This window comes from Pinus tabuliformis, chromosome X (assembly GCF_031772625.1).
Source record: "Pinus tabuliformis cultivar Carrire ecotype Pingquan chromosome X, CPIR1, whole genome shotgun sequence".
NCBI classification, from domain to species: Eukaryota; Viridiplantae; Streptophyta; class Pinopsida; order Pinales; family Pinaceae; genus Pinus; species Pinus tabuliformis.
The window spans coordinates 1221713700-1221730605 of NC_142308.1; the positions used below are offsets into that span (position 1 = coordinate 1221713700).

The window sequence follows — 16906 nt, forward strand, 5'->3', positions numbered from 1 at the left end:
GATACAAGGGATGCCATTGCCAATGCCGATTTGACGATACAAACAGAAATTGTAGCCCGTAAACTGAAAGAGCCATAAACTCCACGAAACCGTAAACGGAAACAACCATAAACTCCACGAACTCTCCCGGAAGCTCGGCGCACAGATGTCAAGTGGAAAGCGAAACGTTTCGTAAGGTTTTTTAATGTTTTAAAACATTTTTTATTAAATTAGACGACTGATTTTTGTTCAATCGCCTAACAAAAGATCTAACGGCTGCGATTAGGACAGAAAGGCATTTGGGGGAGTTCATTTCAGAGAGAAACACCTTACGACGTAAATATAATCCTACCAAACTTAAAAAAATTAATAATAAAGTTAAAATATTTAATAATACATAAAACATCCAAAAGTTTGGCTAAATTCAATATATTAGCCTAAATATATTAGATTAATCATATTATTATATAAAGACAAACGTTATATATCTAATGTATTACTAAATATTGAATCTAATATATTGTATTTACGTTAATATACAAGTAGAATTTTTCACTCTCTTCTATGATCTATTCAAAAAGGACTTGCTGGACATGGTGGACGCCTCCCGTGTTTCGGGGAACATAAACAGTGCCCTATCGGCTTCCTTCATTGCGCTTATTCCCAAGAAAGACAAGTCCTTATCCTTGGGGGACTACAGGCCGATCGCTCTTTGCAACTCGCTGTACAAAATTATTTCTAAAATAATTGCTGAAAGATTGAAAAAGGTCCTCGGCTCCTTTATTACAAAAGATCAACATGCTTTCCTTAAGGACAGGCTCATACTAGATGCAGTCGCCATGGCCCAGGAATGCCTCTTCTCTATCTCCTCTAAAAATATCGATGCTGCTGCTCTCAAGATCGATCTTCAAAAGGCCTTCGACTGTGTCGACTGGAGCTTCCTCAGAATCCTCCTGGCAAAAATTGGCTTAAGTCCCCGCGCTATTAGCTGGATTATGGCATGCGTCGAAAGTGCATCCTTCTCTGTCATCATCAATGGCATTCCGTCTTCCTTCTTTCGTGCCGAGAGGGGGCTCCGCCAGGGATGCCCTCTCTCCCCCATCCTATTTATTCTGGTAATGAATACACTTAGCACCCACATCAATCTTGCTGTTGGAGATGGCAGGTGTAGACCAGTCAAGATGTGTCGGGATATCTCTCTCTCACACAATCTTTTCGTCGATGACATCCTCATTTTTGCAATGTTGTGCAAGTCTACATGGGTCTCTCTTTTTGTGATTCTACAAAAATTTCATTCTGCCACAGGTCTCAACATAAACAAGGGTAAATCAATGCTTTATCATAACGCTACGAGCCCTGCTTTGGCTCTATGGATTGCTGACCGCTTTGGTATCAAACTTGGCTTGATAAGAGACGGGTTCACATATCTGGGTTTTCGATTGAAAGCAAGAGGATAAAGTAGCCATGACTGGCAATGGTTGCTGGATCGTTTCTACAACAAAATAGCAGGTTGGGAAATGCCTCTTCTATCACTTGCAGGCAGGTTCATTTTGGTTCAGTCAGTTCTCTCCCAGCTCGCGGTATATTGGGGACATCTCTTTCTTCTTCCGGCTTCAGTCTCTAGGAAAATGAAATCAATTGCTGCAAACTTTTTGTGGGGTGGCCGTTCATTCCAAACGAAATTTCACCTTGCTAACATGGACTCTATTTCTAGGCCAAAAAAGGCGGGAGGTTGGGGCCTTCTTAATATGAAATTTTTTGGTCTCGCGCTCATCTGCAAATCTCTGCACAGAGCCATCTTTGGATCCAGCCCATGGAGTACTCTTGTCAACCAGAAGTATCTAAAAGGCAAATCCATTGAGTTCTGGTTCAGAAAGGCAACTCTCGGTATCCAAACGGGCTCCCCCATTTGGACTTGCTTCAGAAAACTTCATCCTTTTTTTATGCTGCATCTTAAATGGACTATCTATTCTGGTTCTAATGTCTATATTGGTATAGATCCCACCCTCCACAACCTGGAATCCATGATCCCTCCGTCCCTTCTCTCCTTCTTCCATGCAAGGGGTCATATCACCTGGGATAAGCTTATTCATGCATGGTCCTCCCAGGAGCCTATCTGGAAAACTGACCTCCAATTGGCCTTGCCTCCCCGCCTTCGTTCCCACTGGCTCTCTTTCACCAATCGTTTCACTCACTGTGCTTTTTCTCAAATTGGGACGAGGGATGCACTGACTTGGTCCATTGGAAATTCGATTCGCCCCATCTCCGTCAAAAGCCTCTACACTGCCCTATCTCCTCCCACCCCGCTCCCCTCCCCTACCTTCCCCACCAAGCTCTGGAAAGCCCACTGCCCCCTCAAATCCATCCTTTTCTCATGGCTCCTCTTCTCAAATAAGAACCTCACCTGGGAGGTCTTACAAAAAAAAGGTTGGCAGGGCCCCAGCGCCTGCCAGTTTTGCTCAGCTGCGACAGAATCAAATTGCCATATGTTCTTTGACTGCCCCGCCTCCTCTGTAATATGGTATGATCTCTCACTCTCTTATGGTTTCCATCACCGATCCTTTGATTCTGTGCAGGACGCATTTGTTTGGTGGAGCTCTCAATGTCCTTCCTGGCATGCTCTCCTCATCCTTACATGCTGGCACCTTTGGAAATGGCGCAATGACAGAATTTTTCAAGGCTGCTCTCTGCCTCTATCTTCTATCCTGACTCCTATATCGGCGCACATGCCCTCACAGGACTAGGCGGGCTCACATAACAAGCTCCATTCTCATTTTTTTCTCCATTATGTAAAATCTACGAGCTCTATATACGAGTCTCCATACAGCATTTCATTTTTGCTTCTATCTGAACAGTCTTTTTTATTACAGATCCAAACCTGCTGGGATTCAAAAACAATGATGCTGATCCTTAATGGATGTCATACCGAAAATTCATGTATCTGATATTTATATTTCCTTAATATAATACATATCGTTTTTCTCTCTTAAAAAAAAAAAAACCACAATGGGTGTCTCAGGTTCAATCTCATTGCGAGAAACGAGACAGCAGAATAGACGAACCGGGTAACGTTAAAATCCGATTTGGAGGCAATTGAGGGCGCGATATTCTCAGGCGTAACAGTTAGGACGACTGATTGAAGGGGCAGTTGTGCTCTCAGCTATCCATAACATACTCACTCATATTTTTTCACAACAGTGGAGAGGAGGAGGAAGCGAAATCTAGTGATATGTGGGTTCTTTAATTTGATTTATTTTGCTGTGAAATACTATCCATTGCTCATGAGATTTTGAGATTCCTGTTTTAATTTTTCAGGTCTCGAATTTGCGTGAAGAACTTACCCCGCTATCTCGAGGAGGATCGATTGAGAGAGTATTTCTCTCAGGCGGGAGAAGTAACAGATGCAAAAATAATAAGAACCAAGTAATTAACTTAATCTTTCCAACTCTCGATTTCTGATGCAAAAATCACAAGAACCAAGTAATTAACTTAAATCTTTCCAACTCTCGATTTCTATTATTTTAGGTTAACTGATTTAAGGACAATTATTTTCGTTTATGTGCACAGGGAGGGAAAGAGCCGTCAGTTTGGATTTGTCGGTTACAGGACGGAGGAAGAAGCCCAGGTTGCTGTCAAATACTTCCGGAATGCATTTTTGGACACCTGTAAATTGTCGTGCGAGGTTTTGCACTGATTTCCTTCGTTTAATTTATTCCAATTTTTGTTTTTTGATTGAACTTCGGAACTGTTTATGGTGGTCTAAATCTCAGCACCATGTTCCACCAGGAGAATTATCATCATTTATTTTATTTTTAATTTTTTATAGTGCTTTCTTCAACTCCAGAGCTCAAACACTTCAGGCACCATAAGCTACCATTTTCAATAGGAGTTAAACACTAGTCACAAGCAGTTTCGTTCGGCTAAGCTGCAGCGACAGTTGAATAGATTAAGTTATACAACTGAATAGTTGAATAGCTAAGTTGTGCAACTGTAAAATGCACTATGGTTAATTAATTTCTTATAGTTGATGCTGAAAATGGATGAACATTGTAAACAGGTTGCTTTTAAAATCGGAGATTCAAACATTCCACGTCCTTGGAGCCGTCATTCTCAGAAAAAGGAAGAAGACACTAAGAAAAGTATTAATGATAGGGATTCTGCCTTTCCAAAATAAAACAAAAATGAAGACCCTAAAGAGAACCCTAAATCGTCAATTATTGATAAGGATGATCCTCTATTTCAAGAGTTTCTTCAAGTTATGCAACCCAGAAGCAAGACAAAATTGTGGGCCAACGATACTGTTTTGGGTCCTAGTAATGATAACAGTTCTAAACTCAAACGGGTTGATAGTCAGACAGGAAAAGGGAACAAAAAGGTAGATGTTGAGATAGTTGATGGAGTCCTAAGAAAGCTACCAGTCGGAAAGGGTAAAAGTTCAGAGAAGTTAACACGTGTACATGTGAGGTTTGAAGATGAAAGTGACAGCGATTTTGAAGGAGAGGATTCAATGGAAAATGAAAATATTTTGATTGAACCACTTGATGGAGCTATTAGAACTCCAGAAGTAGATGAGTCCAATAATCTAGCTAAAGACGAGACAGTATAAGATATGGACTACTTTAAAAGCAGAATTAAGCAGTGTTGGGATGATAAGGCCGAGAGTGAGGAAGAGGAATCTGCAGATGAAATTGAAGAGCCTGTTATGAAGGCTTCATACAGCATTTCATTTTTGCTTCTATCTGAACAGTCTTTTTTATTACAGATCCAAACCTGCTGGGATTCAAAAACAATGATGCTGATCCTTAATGGATGTCATACCGAAAATTCATGTATCTGATATTTATATTTCCTTAATATAATACATATCGTTTTTCTCTCTTAAAAAAAAAAAACCACAATGGGTGTCTCAGGTTCAATCTCATTGCGAGAAACGAGACAGCAGAATAGACGAACCGGGTAACGTTAAAATCCGATTTGGAGGCAATTGAGGGCGCGATATTCTCAGGCGTAACAGTTAGGACGACTGATTGAAGGGGCAGTTGTGCTCTCAGCTATCCATAACATACTCACTCATATTTTTTCACAACAGTGGAGAGGAGGAGGAAGCGAAATCTAGTGATATGTGGGTTCTTTAATTTGATTTATTTTGCTGTGAAATACTATCCATTGCTCATGAGATTTTGAGATTCCTGTTTTAATTTTTCAGGTCTCGAATTTGCGTGAAGAACTTACCCCGCTATCTCGAGGAGGATCGATTGAGAGAGTATTTCTCTCAGGCGGGAGAAGTAACAGATGCAAAAATAATAAGAACCAAGTAATTAACTTAATCTTTCCAACTCTCGATTTCTGATGCAAAAATCACAAGAACCAAGTAATTAACTTAAATCTTTCCAACTCTCGATTTCTATTATTTTAGGTTAACTGATTTAAGGACAATTATTTTCGTTTATGTGCACAGGGAGGGAAAGAGCCGTCAGTTTGGATTTGTCGGTTACAGGACGGAGGAAGAAGCCCAGGTTGCTGTCAAATACTTCCGGAATGCATTTTTGGACACCTGTAAATTGTCGTGCGAGGTTTTGCACTGATTTCCTTCGTTTAATTTATTCCAATTTTTGTTTTTTGATTGAACTTCGGAACTGTTTATGGTGGTCTAAATCTCAGCACCATGTTCCACCAGGAGAATTATCATCATTTATTTTATTTTTAATTTTTTATAGTGCTTTCTTCAACTCCAGAGCTCAAACACTTCAGGCACCATAAGCTACCATTTTCAATAGGAGTTAAACACTAGTCACAAGCAGTTTCGTTCGGCTAAGCTGCAGCGACAGTTGAATAGATTAAGTTATACAACTGAATAGTTGAATAGCTAAGTTGTGCAACTGTAAAATGCACTATGGTTAATTAATTTCTTATAGTTGATGCTGAAAATGGATGAACATTGTAAACAGGTTGCTTTTAAAATCGGAGATTCAAACATTCCACGTCCTTGGAGCCGTCATTCTCAGAAAAAGGAAGAAGACACTAAGAAAAGTATTAATGATAGGGATTCTGCCTTTCCAAAATAAAACAAAAATGAAGACCCTAAAGAGAACCCTAAATCGTCAATTATTGATAAGGATGATCCTCTATTTCAAGAGTTTCTTCAAGTTATGCAACCCAGAAGCAAGACAAAATTGTGGGCCAACGATACTGTTTTGGGTCCTAGTAATGATAACAGTTCTAAACTCAAACGGGTTGATAGTCAGACAGGAAAAGGGAACAAAAAGGTAGATGTTGAGATAGTTGATGGAGTCCTAAGAAAGCTACCAGTCGGAAAGGGTAAAAGTTCAGAGAAGTTAACACGTGTACATGTGAGGTTTGAAGATGAAAGTGACAGCGATTTTGAAGGAGAGGATTCAATGGAAAATGAAAATATTTTGATTGAACCACTTGATGGAGCTATTAGAACTCCAGAAGTAGATGAGTCCAATAATCTAGCTAAAGACGAGACAGTATAAGATATGGACTACTTTAAAAGCAGAATTAAGCAGTGTTGGGATGATAAGGCCGAGAGTGAGGAAGAGGAATCTGCAGATGAAATTGAAGAGCCTGTTATGAAGGCTTCATACAGCATTTCATTTTTGCTTCTATCTGAACAGTCTTTTTTATTACAGATCCAAACCTGCTGGGATTCAAAAACAATGATGCTGATCCTTAATGGATGTCATACCGAAAATTCATGTATCTGATATTTATATTTCCTTAATATAATACATATCGTTTTTCTCTCTTAAAAAAAAAAAAACCACAATGGGTGTCTCAGGTTCAATCTCATTGCGAGAAACGAGACAGCAGAATAGACGAACCGGGTAACGTTAAAATCCGATTTGGAGGCAATTGAGGGCGCGATATTCTCAGGCGTAACAGTTAGGACGACTGATTGAAGGGGCAGTTGTGCTCTCAGCTATCCATAACATACTCACTCATATTTTTTCACAACAGTGGAGAGGAGGAGGAAGCGAAATCTAGTGATATGTGGGTTCTTTAATTTGATTTATTTTGCTGTGAAATACTATCCATTGCTCATGAGATTTTGAGATTCCTGTTTTAATTTTTCAGGTCTCGAATTTGCGTGAAGAACTTACCCCGCTATCTCGAGGAGGATCGATTGAGAGAGTATTTCTCTCAGGCGGGAGAAGTAACAGATGCAAAAATAATAAGAACCAAGTAATTAACTTAATCTTTCCAACTCTCGATTTCTGATGCAAAAATCACAAGAACCAAGTAATTAACTTAAATCTTTCCAACTCTCGATTTCTATTATTTTAGGTTAACTGATTTAAGGACAATTATTTTCGTTTATGTGCACAGGGAGGGAAAGAGCCGTCAGTTTGGATTTGTCGGTTACAGGACGGAGGAAGAAGCCCAGGTTGCTGTCAAATACTTCCGGAATGCATTTTTGGACACCTGTAAATTGTCGTGCGAGGTTTTGCACTGATTTCCTTCGTTTAATTTATTCCAATTTTTGTTTTTTGATTGAACTTCGGAACTGTTTATGGTGGTCTAAATCTCAGCACCATGTTCCACCAGGAGAATTATCATCATTTATTTTATTTTTAATTTTTTATAGTGCTTTCTTCAACTCCAGAGCTCAAACACTTCAGGCACCATAAGCTACCATTTTCAATAGGAGTTAAACACTAGTCACAAGCAGTTTCGTTCGGCTAAGCTGCAGCGACAGTTGAATAGATTAAGTTATACAACTGAATAGTTGAATAGCTAAGTTGTGCAACTGTAAAATGCACTATGGTTAATTAATTTCTTATAGTTGATGCTGAAAATGGATGAACATTGTAAACAGGTTGCTTTTAAAATCGGAGATTCAAACATTCCACGTCCTTGGAGCCGTCATTCTCAGAAAAAGGAAGAAGACACTAAGAAAAGTATTAATGATAGGGATTCTGCCTTTCCAAAATAAAACAAAAATGAAGACCCTAAAGAGAACCCTAAATCGTCAATTATTGATAAGGATGATCCTCTATTTCAAGAGTTTCTTCAAGTTATGCAACCCAGAAGCAAGACAAAATTGTGGGCCAACGATACTGTTTTGGGTCCTAGTAATGATAACAGTTCTAAACTCAAACGGGTTGATAGTCAGACAGGAAAAGGGAACAAAAAGGTAGATGTTGAGATAGTTGATGGAGTCCTAAGAAAGCTACCAGTCGGAAAGGGTAAAAGTTCAGAGAAGTTAACACGTGTACATGTGAGGTTTGAAGATGAAAGTGACAGCGATTTTGAAGGAGAGGATTCAATGGAAAATGAAAATATTTTGATTGAACCACTTGATGGAGCTATTAGAACTCCAGAAGTAGATGAGTCCAATAATCTAGCTAAAGACGAGACAGTATAAGATATGGACTACTTTAAAAGCAGAATTAAGCAGTGTTGGGATGATAAGGCCGAGAGTGAGGAAGAGGAATCTGCAGATGAAATTGAAGAGCCTGTTATGAAGGCTTCATACAGCATTTCATTTTTGCTTCTATCTGAACAGTCTTTTTTATTACAGATCCAAACCTGCTGGGATTCAAAAACAATGATGCTGATCCTTAATGGATGTCATACCGAAAATTCATGTATCTGATATTTATATTTCCTTAATATAATACATATCGTTTTTCTCTCTTAAAAAAAAAAAAACCACAATGGGTGTCTCAGGTTCAATCTCATTGCGAGAAACGAGACAGCAGAATAGACGAACCGGGTAACGTTAAAATCCGATTTGGAGGCAATTGAGGGCGCGATATTCTCAGGCGTAACAGTTAGGACGACTGATTGAAGGGGCAGTTGTGCTCTCAGCTATCCATAACATACTCACTCATATTTTTTCACAACAGTGGAGAGGAGGAGGAAGCGAAATCTAGTGATATGTGGGTTCTTTAATTTGATTTATTTTGCTGTGAAATACTATCCATTGCTCATGAGATTTTGAGATTCCTGTTTTAATTTTTCAGGTCTCGAATTTGCGTGAAGAACTTACCCCGCTATCTCGAGGAGGATCGATTGAGAGAGTATTTCTCTCAGGCGGGAGAAGTAACAGATGCAAAAATAATAAGAACCAAGTAATTAACTTAATCTTTCCAACTCTCGATTTCTGATGCAAAAATCACAAGAACCAAGTAATTAACTTAAATCTTTCCAACTCTCGATTTCTATTATTTTAGGTTAACTGATTTAAGGACAATTATTTTCGTTTATGTGCACAGGGAGGGAAAGAGCCGTCAGTTTGGATTTGTCGGTTACAGGACGGAGGAAGAAGCCCAGGTTGCTGTCAAATACTTCCGGAATGCATTTTTGGACACCTGTAAATTGTCGTGCGAGGTTTTGCACTGATTTCCTTCGTTTAATTTATTCCAATTTTTGTTTTTTGATTGAACTTCGGAACTGTTTATGGTGGTCTAAATCTCAGCACCATGTTCCACCAGGAGAATTATCATCATTTATTTTATTTTTAATTTTTTATAGTGCTTTCTTCAACTCCAGAGCTCAAACACTTCAGGCACCATAAGCTACCATTTTCAATAGGAGTTAAACACTAGTCACAAGCAGTTTCGTTCGGCTAAGCTGCAGCGACAGTTGAATAGATTAAGTTATACAACTGAATAGTTGAATAGCTAAGTTGTGCAACTGTAAAATGCACTATGGTTAATTAATTTCTTATAGTTGATGCTGAAAATGGATGAACATTGTAAACAGGTTGCTTTTAAAATCGGAGATTCAAACATTCCACGTCCTTGGAGCCGTCATTCTCAGAAAAAGGAAGAAGACACTAAGAAAAGTATTAATGATAGGGATTCTGCCTTTCCAAAATAAAACAAAAATGAAGACCCTAAAGAGAACCCTAAATCGTCAATTATTGATAAGGATGATCCTCTATTTCAAGAGTTTCTTCAAGTTATGCAACCCAGAAGCAAGACAAAATTGTGGGCCAACGATACTGTTTTGGGTCCTAGTAATGATAACAGTTCTAAACTCAAACGGGTTGATAGTCAGACAGGAAAAGGGAACAAAAAGGTAGATGTTGAGATAGTTGATGGAGTCCTAAGAAAGCTACCAGTCGGAAAGGGTAAAAGTTCAGAGAAGTTAACACGTGTACATGTGAGGTTTGAAGATGAAAGTGACAGCGATTTTGAAGGAGAGGATTCAATGGAAAATGAAAATATTTTGATTGAACCACTTGATGGAGCTATTAGAACTCCAGAAGTAGATGAGTCCAATAATCTAGCTAAAGACGAGACAGTATAAGATATGGACTACTTTAAAAGCAGAATTAAGCAGTGTTGGGATGATAAGGCCGAGAGTGAGGAAGAGGAATCTGCAGATGAAATTGAAGAGCCTGTTATGAAGGCTTCATACAGCATTTCATTTTTGCTTCTATCTGAACAGTCTTTTTTATTACAGATCCAAACCTGCTGGGATTCAAAAACAATGATGCTGATCCTTAATGGATGTCATACCGAAAATTCATGTATCTGATATTTATATTTCCTTAATATAATACATATCGTTTTTCTCTCTTAAAAAAAAAAAAACCACAATGGGTGTCTCAGGTTCAATCTCATTGCGAGAAACGAGACAGCAGAATAGACGAACCGGGTAACGTTAAAATCCGATTTGGAGGCAATTGAGGGCGCGATATTCTCAGGCGTAACAGTTAGGACGACTGATTGAAGGGGCAGTTGTGCTCTCAGCTATCCATAACATACTCACTCATATTTTTTCACAACAGTGGAGAGGAGGAGGAAGCGAAATCTAGTGATATGTGGGTTCTTTAATTTGATTTATTTTGCTGTGAAATACTATCCATTGCTCATGAGATTTTGAGATTCCTGTTTTAATTTTTCAGGTCTCGAATTTGCGTGAAGAACTTACCCCGCTATCTCGAGGAGGATCGATTGAGAGAGTATTTCTCTCAGGCGGGAGAAGTAACAGATGCAAAAATAATAAGAACCAAGTAATTAACTTAATCTTTCCAACTCTCGATTTCTGATGCAAAAATCACAAGAACCAAGTAATTAACTTAAATCTTTCCAACTCTCGATTTCTATTATTTTAGGTTAACTGATTTAAGGACAATTATTTTCGTTTATGTGCACAGGGAGGGAAAGAGCCGTCAGTTTGGATTTGTCGGTTACAGGACGGAGGAAGAAGCCCAGGTTGCTGTCAAATACTTCCGGAATGCATTTTTGGACACCTGTAAATTGTCGTGCGAGGTTTTGCACTGATTTCCTTCGTTTAATTTATTCCAATTTTTGTTTTTTGATTGAACTTCGGAACTGTTTATGGTGGTCTAAATCTCAGCACCATGTTCCACCAGGAGAATTATCATCATTTATTTTATTTTTAATTTTTTATAGTGCTTTCTTCAACTCCAGAGCTCAAACACTTCAGGCACCATAAGCTACCATTTTCAATAGGAGTTAAACACTAGTCACAAGCAGTTTCGTTCGGCTAAGCTGCAGCGACAGTTGAATAGATTAAGTTATACAACTGAATAGTTGAATAGCTAAGTTGTGCAACTGTAAAATGCACTATGGTTAATTAATTTCTTATAGTTGATGCTGAAAATGGATGAACATTGTAAACAGGTTGCTTTTAAAATCGGAGATTCAAACATTCCACGTCCTTGGAGCCGTCATTCTCAGAAAAAGGAAGAAGACACTAAGAAAAGTATTAATGATAGGGATTCTGCCTTTCCAAAATAAAACAAAAATGAAGACCCTAAAGAGAACCCTAAATCGTCAATTATTGATAAGGATGATCCTCTATTTCAAGAGTTTCTTCAAGTTATGCAACCCAGAAGCAAGACAAAATTGTGGGCCAACGATACTGTTTTGGGTCCTAGTAATGATAACAGTTCTAAACTCAAACGGGTTGATAGTCAGACAGGAAAAGGGAACAAAAAGGTAGATGTTGAGATAGTTGATGGAGTCCTAAGAAAGCTACCAGTCGGAAAGGGTAAAAGTTCAGAGAAGTTAACACGTGTACATGTGAGGTTTGAAGATGAAAGTGACAGCGATTTTGAAGGAGAGGATTCAATGGAAAATGAAAATATTTTGATTGAACCACTTGATGGAGCTATTAGAACTCCAGAAGTAGATGAGTCCAATAATCTAGCTAAAGACGAGACAGTATAAGATATGGACTACTTTAAAAGCAGAATTAAGCAGTGTTGGGATGATAAGGCCGAGAGTGAGGAAGAGGAATCTGCAGATGAAATTGAAGAGCCTGTTATGAAGGCTTCATACAGCATTTCATTTTTGCTTCTATCTGAACAGTCTTTTTTATTACAGATCCAAACCTGCTGGGATTCAAAAACAATGATGCTGATCCTTAATGGATGTCATACCGAAAATTCATGTATCTGATATTTATATTTCCTTAATATAATACATATCGTTTTTCTCTCTTAAAAAAAAAAAAACCACAATGGGTGTCTCAGGTTCAATCTCATTGCGAGAAACGAGACAGCAGAATAGACGAACCGGGTAACGTTAAAATCCGATTTGGAGGCAATTGAGGGCGCGATATTCTCAGGCGTAACAGTTAGGACGACTGATTGAAGGGGCAGTTGTGCTCTCAGCTATCCATAACATACTCACTCATATTTTTTCACAACAGTGGAGAGGAGGAGGAAGCGAAATCTAGTGATATGTGGGTTCTTTAATTTGATTTATTTTGCTGTGAAATACTATCCATTGCTCATGAGATTTTGAGATTCCTGTTTTAATTTTTCAGGTCTCGAATTTGCGTGAAGAACTTACCCCGCTATCTCGAGGAGGATCGATTGAGAGAGTATTTCTCTCAGGCGGGAGAAGTAACAGATGCAAAAATAATAAGAACCAAGTAATTAACTTAATCTTTCCAACTCTCGATTTCTGATGCAAAAATCACAAGAACCAAGTAATTAACTTAAATCTTTCCAACTCTCGATTTCTATTATTTTAGGTTAACTGATTTAAGGACAATTATTTTCGTTTATGTGCACAGGGAGGGAAAGAGCCGTCAGTTTGGATTTGTCGGTTACAGGACGGAGGAAGAAGCCCAGGTTGCTGTCAAATACTTCCGGAATGCATTTTTGGACACCTGTAAATTGTCGTGCGAGGTTTTGCACTGATTTCCTTCGTTTAATTTATTCCAATTTTTGTTTTTTGATTGAACTTCGGAACTGTTTATGGTGGTCTAAATCTCAGCACCATGTTCCACCAGGAGAATTATCATCATTTATTTTATTTTTAATTTTTTATAGTGCTTTCTTCAACTCCAGAGCTCAAACACTTCAGGCACCATAAGCTACCATTTTCAATAGGAGTTAAACACTAGTCACAAGCAGTTTCGTTCGGCTAAGCTGCAGCGACAGTTGAATAGATTAAGTTATACAACTGAATAGTTGAATAGCTAAGTTGTGCAACTGTAAAATGCACTATGGTTAATTAATTTCTTATAGTTGATGCTGAAAATGGATGAACATTGTAAACAGGTTGCTTTTAAAATCGGAGATTCAAACATTCCACGTCCTTGGAGCCGTCATTCTCAGAAAAAGGAAGAAGACACTAAGAAAAGTATTAATGATAGGGATTCTGCCTTTCCAAAATAAAACAAAAATGAAGACCCTAAAGAGAACCCTAAATCGTCAATTATTGATAAGGATGATCCTCTATTTCAAGAGTTTCTTCAAGTTATGCAACCCAGAAGCAAGACAAAATTGTGGGCCAACGATACTGTTTTGGGTCCTAGTAATGATAACAGTTCTAAACTCAAACGGGTTGATAGTCAGACAGGAAAAGGGAACAAAAAGGTAGATGTTGAGATAGTTGATGGAGTCCTAAGAAAGCTACCAGTCGGAAAGGGTAAAAGTTCAGAGAAGTTAACACGTGTACATGTGAGGTTTGAAGATGAAAGTGACAGCGATTTTGAAGGAGAGGATTCAATGGAAAATGAAAATATTTTGATTGAACCACTTGATGGAGCTATTAGAACTCCAGAAGTAGATGAGTCCAATAATCTAGCTAAAGACGAGACAGTATAAGATATGGACTACTTTAAAAGCAGAATTAAGCAGTGTTGGGATGATAAGGCCGAGAGTGAGGAAGAGGAATCTGCAGATGAAATTGAAGAGCCTGTTATGAAGGCTTCATACAGCATTTCATTTTTGCTTCTATCTGAACAGTCTTTTTTATTACAGATCCAAACCTGCTGGGATTCAAAAACAATGATGCTGATCCTTAATGGATGTCATACCGAAAATTCATGTATCTGATATTTATATTTCCTTAATATAATACATATCGTTTTTCTCTCTTAAAAAAAAAAAAACCACAATGGGTGTCTCAGGTTCAATCTCATTGCGAGAAACGAGACAGCAGAATAGACGAACCGGGTAACGTTAAAATCCGATTTGGAGGCAATTGAGGGCGCGATATTCTCAGGCGTAACAGTTAGGACGACTGATTGAAGGGGCAGTTGTGCTCTCAGCTATCCATAACATACTCACTCATATTTTTTCACAACAGTGGAGAGGAGGAGGAAGCGAAATCTAGTGATATGTGGGTTCTTTAATTTGATTTATTTTGCTGTGAAATACTATCCATTGCTCATGAGATTTTGAGATTCCTGTTTTAATTTTTCAGGTCTCGAATTTGCGTGAAGAACTTACCCCGCTATCTCGAGGAGGATCGATTGAGAGAGTATTTCTCTCAGGCGGGAGAAGTAACAGATGCAAAAATAATAAGAACCAAGTAATTAACTTAATCTTTCCAACTCTCGATTTCTGATGCAAAAATCACAAGAACCAAGTAATTAACTTAAATCTTTCCAACTCTCGATTTCTATTATTTTAGGTTAACTGATTTAAGGACAATTATTTTCGTTTATGTGCACAGGGAGGGAAAGAGCCGTCAGTTTGGATTTGTCGGTTACAGGACGGAGGAAGAAGCCCAGGTTGCTGTCAAATACTTCCGGAATGCATTTTTGGACACCTGTAAATTGTCGTGCGAGGTTTTGCACTGATTTCCTTCGTTTAATTTATTCCAATTTTTGTTTTTTGATTGAACTTCGGAACTGTTTATGGTGGTCTAAATCTCAGCACCATGTTCCACCAGGAGAATTATCATCATTTATTTTATTTTTAATTTTTTATAGTGCTTTCTTCAACTCCAGAGCTCAAACACTTCAGGCACCATAAGCTACCATTTTCAATAGGAGTTAAACACTAGTCACAAGCAGTTTCGTTCGGCTAAGCTGCAGCGACAGTTGAATAGATTAAGTTATACAACTGAATAGTTGAATAGCTAAGTTGTGCAACTGTAAAATGCACTATGGTTAATTAATTTCTTATAGTTGATGCTGAAAATGGATGAACATTGTAAACAGGTTGCTTTTAAAATCGGAGATTCAAACATTCCACGTCCTTGGAGCCGTCATTCTCAGAAAAAGGAAGAAGACACTAAGAAAAGTATTAATGATAGGGATTCTGCCTTTCCAAAATAAAACAAAAATGAAGACCCTAAAGAGAACCCTAAATCGTCAATTATTGATAAGGATGATCCTCTATTTCAAGAGTTTCTTCAAGTTATGCAACCCAGAAGCAAGACAAAATTGTGGGCCAACGATACTGTTTTGGGTCCTAGTAATGATAACAGTTCTAAACTCAAACGGGTTGATAGTCAGACAGGAAAAGGGAACAAAAAGGTAGATGTTGAGATAGTTGATGGAGTCCTAAGAAAGCTACCAGTCGGAAAGGGTAAAAGTTCAGAGAAGTTAACACGTGTACATGTGAGGTTTGAAGATGAAAGTGACAGCGATTTTGAAGGAGAGGATTCAATGGAAAATGAAAATATTTTGATTGAACCACTTGATGGAGCTATTAGAACTCCAGAAGTAGATGAGTCCAATAATCTAGCTAAAGACGAGACAGTATAAGATATGGACTACTTTAAAAGCAGAATTAAGCAGTGTTGGGATGATAAGGCCGAGAGTGAGGAAGAGGAATCTGCAGATGAAATTGAAGAGCCTGTTATGAAGGCTTCATACAGCATTTCATTTTTGCTTCTATCTGAACAGTCTTTTTTATTACAGATCCAAACCTGCTGGGATTCAAAAACAATGATGCTGATCCTTAATGGATGTCATACCGAAAATTCATGTATCTGATATTTATATTTCCTTAATATAATACATATCGTTTTTCTCTCTTAAAAAAAAAAAACCACAATGGGTGTCTCAGGTTCAATCTCATTGCGAGAAACGAGACAGCAGAATAGACGAACCGGGTAACGTTAAAATCCGATTTGGAGGCAATTGAGGGCGCGATATTCTCAGGCGTAACAGTTAGGACGACTGATTGAAGGGGCAGTTGTGCTCTCAGCTATCCATAACATACTCACTCATATTTTTTCACAACAGTGGAGAGGAGGAGGAAGCGAAATCTAGTGATATGTGGGTTCTTTAATTTGATTTATTTTGCTGTGAAATACTATCCATTGCTCATGAGATTTTGAGATTCCTGTTTTAATTTTTCAGGTCTCGAATTTGCGTGAAGAACTTACCCCGCTATCTCGAGGAGGATCGATTGAGAGAGTATTTCTCTCAGGCGGGAGAAGTAACAGATGCAAAAATAATAAGAACCAAGTAATTAACTTAATCTTTCCAACTCTCGATTTCTGATGCAAAAATCACAAGAACCAAGTAATTAACTTAAATCTTTCCAACTCTCGATTTCTATTATTTTAGGTTAACTGATTTAAGGACAATTATTTTCGTTTATGTGCACAGGGAGGGAAAGAGCCGTCAGTTTGGATTTGTCGGTTACAGGACGGAGGAAGAAGCCCAGGTTGCTGTCAAATACTTCCGGAATGCATTTTTGGACACCTGTAAATTGTCGTGCGAGGTT

General features: G+C 38.3%; 3 long non-coding RNA genes across 3 annotated transcripts; all 3 read left to right on the top strand.

Annotated features, from left to right (window-relative positions):
* The first annotated feature begins 2809 nt into the window (after window positions 1-2809).
* LOC149144367 (uncharacterized) lies at window positions 2810-4467 on the top strand. Its single transcript, XR_016264417.1, has 2 exons — window positions 2810-3402; window positions 3547-4467. It is a non-coding gene; the product is annotated as an uncharacterized LOC149144367 (long non-coding RNA).
* A 973-nt stretch (window positions 4468-5440) lies between these two features.
* LOC149144368 (uncharacterized) lies at window positions 5441-10142 on the top strand. Its single transcript, XR_016264528.1, has 3 exons — window positions 5441-7185; window positions 7330-9077; window positions 9222-10142. It is a non-coding gene; the product is annotated as an uncharacterized LOC149144368 (long non-coding RNA).
* A 974-nt stretch (window positions 10143-11116) lies between these two features.
* LOC149144369 (uncharacterized) lies at window positions 11117-16906 on the top strand. The gene is made up of 4 exons (XR_016264517.1): window positions 11117-12861; window positions 13006-14753; window positions 14898-16644; window positions 16789-16906. It is a non-coding gene; the product is annotated as an uncharacterized LOC149144369 (long non-coding RNA).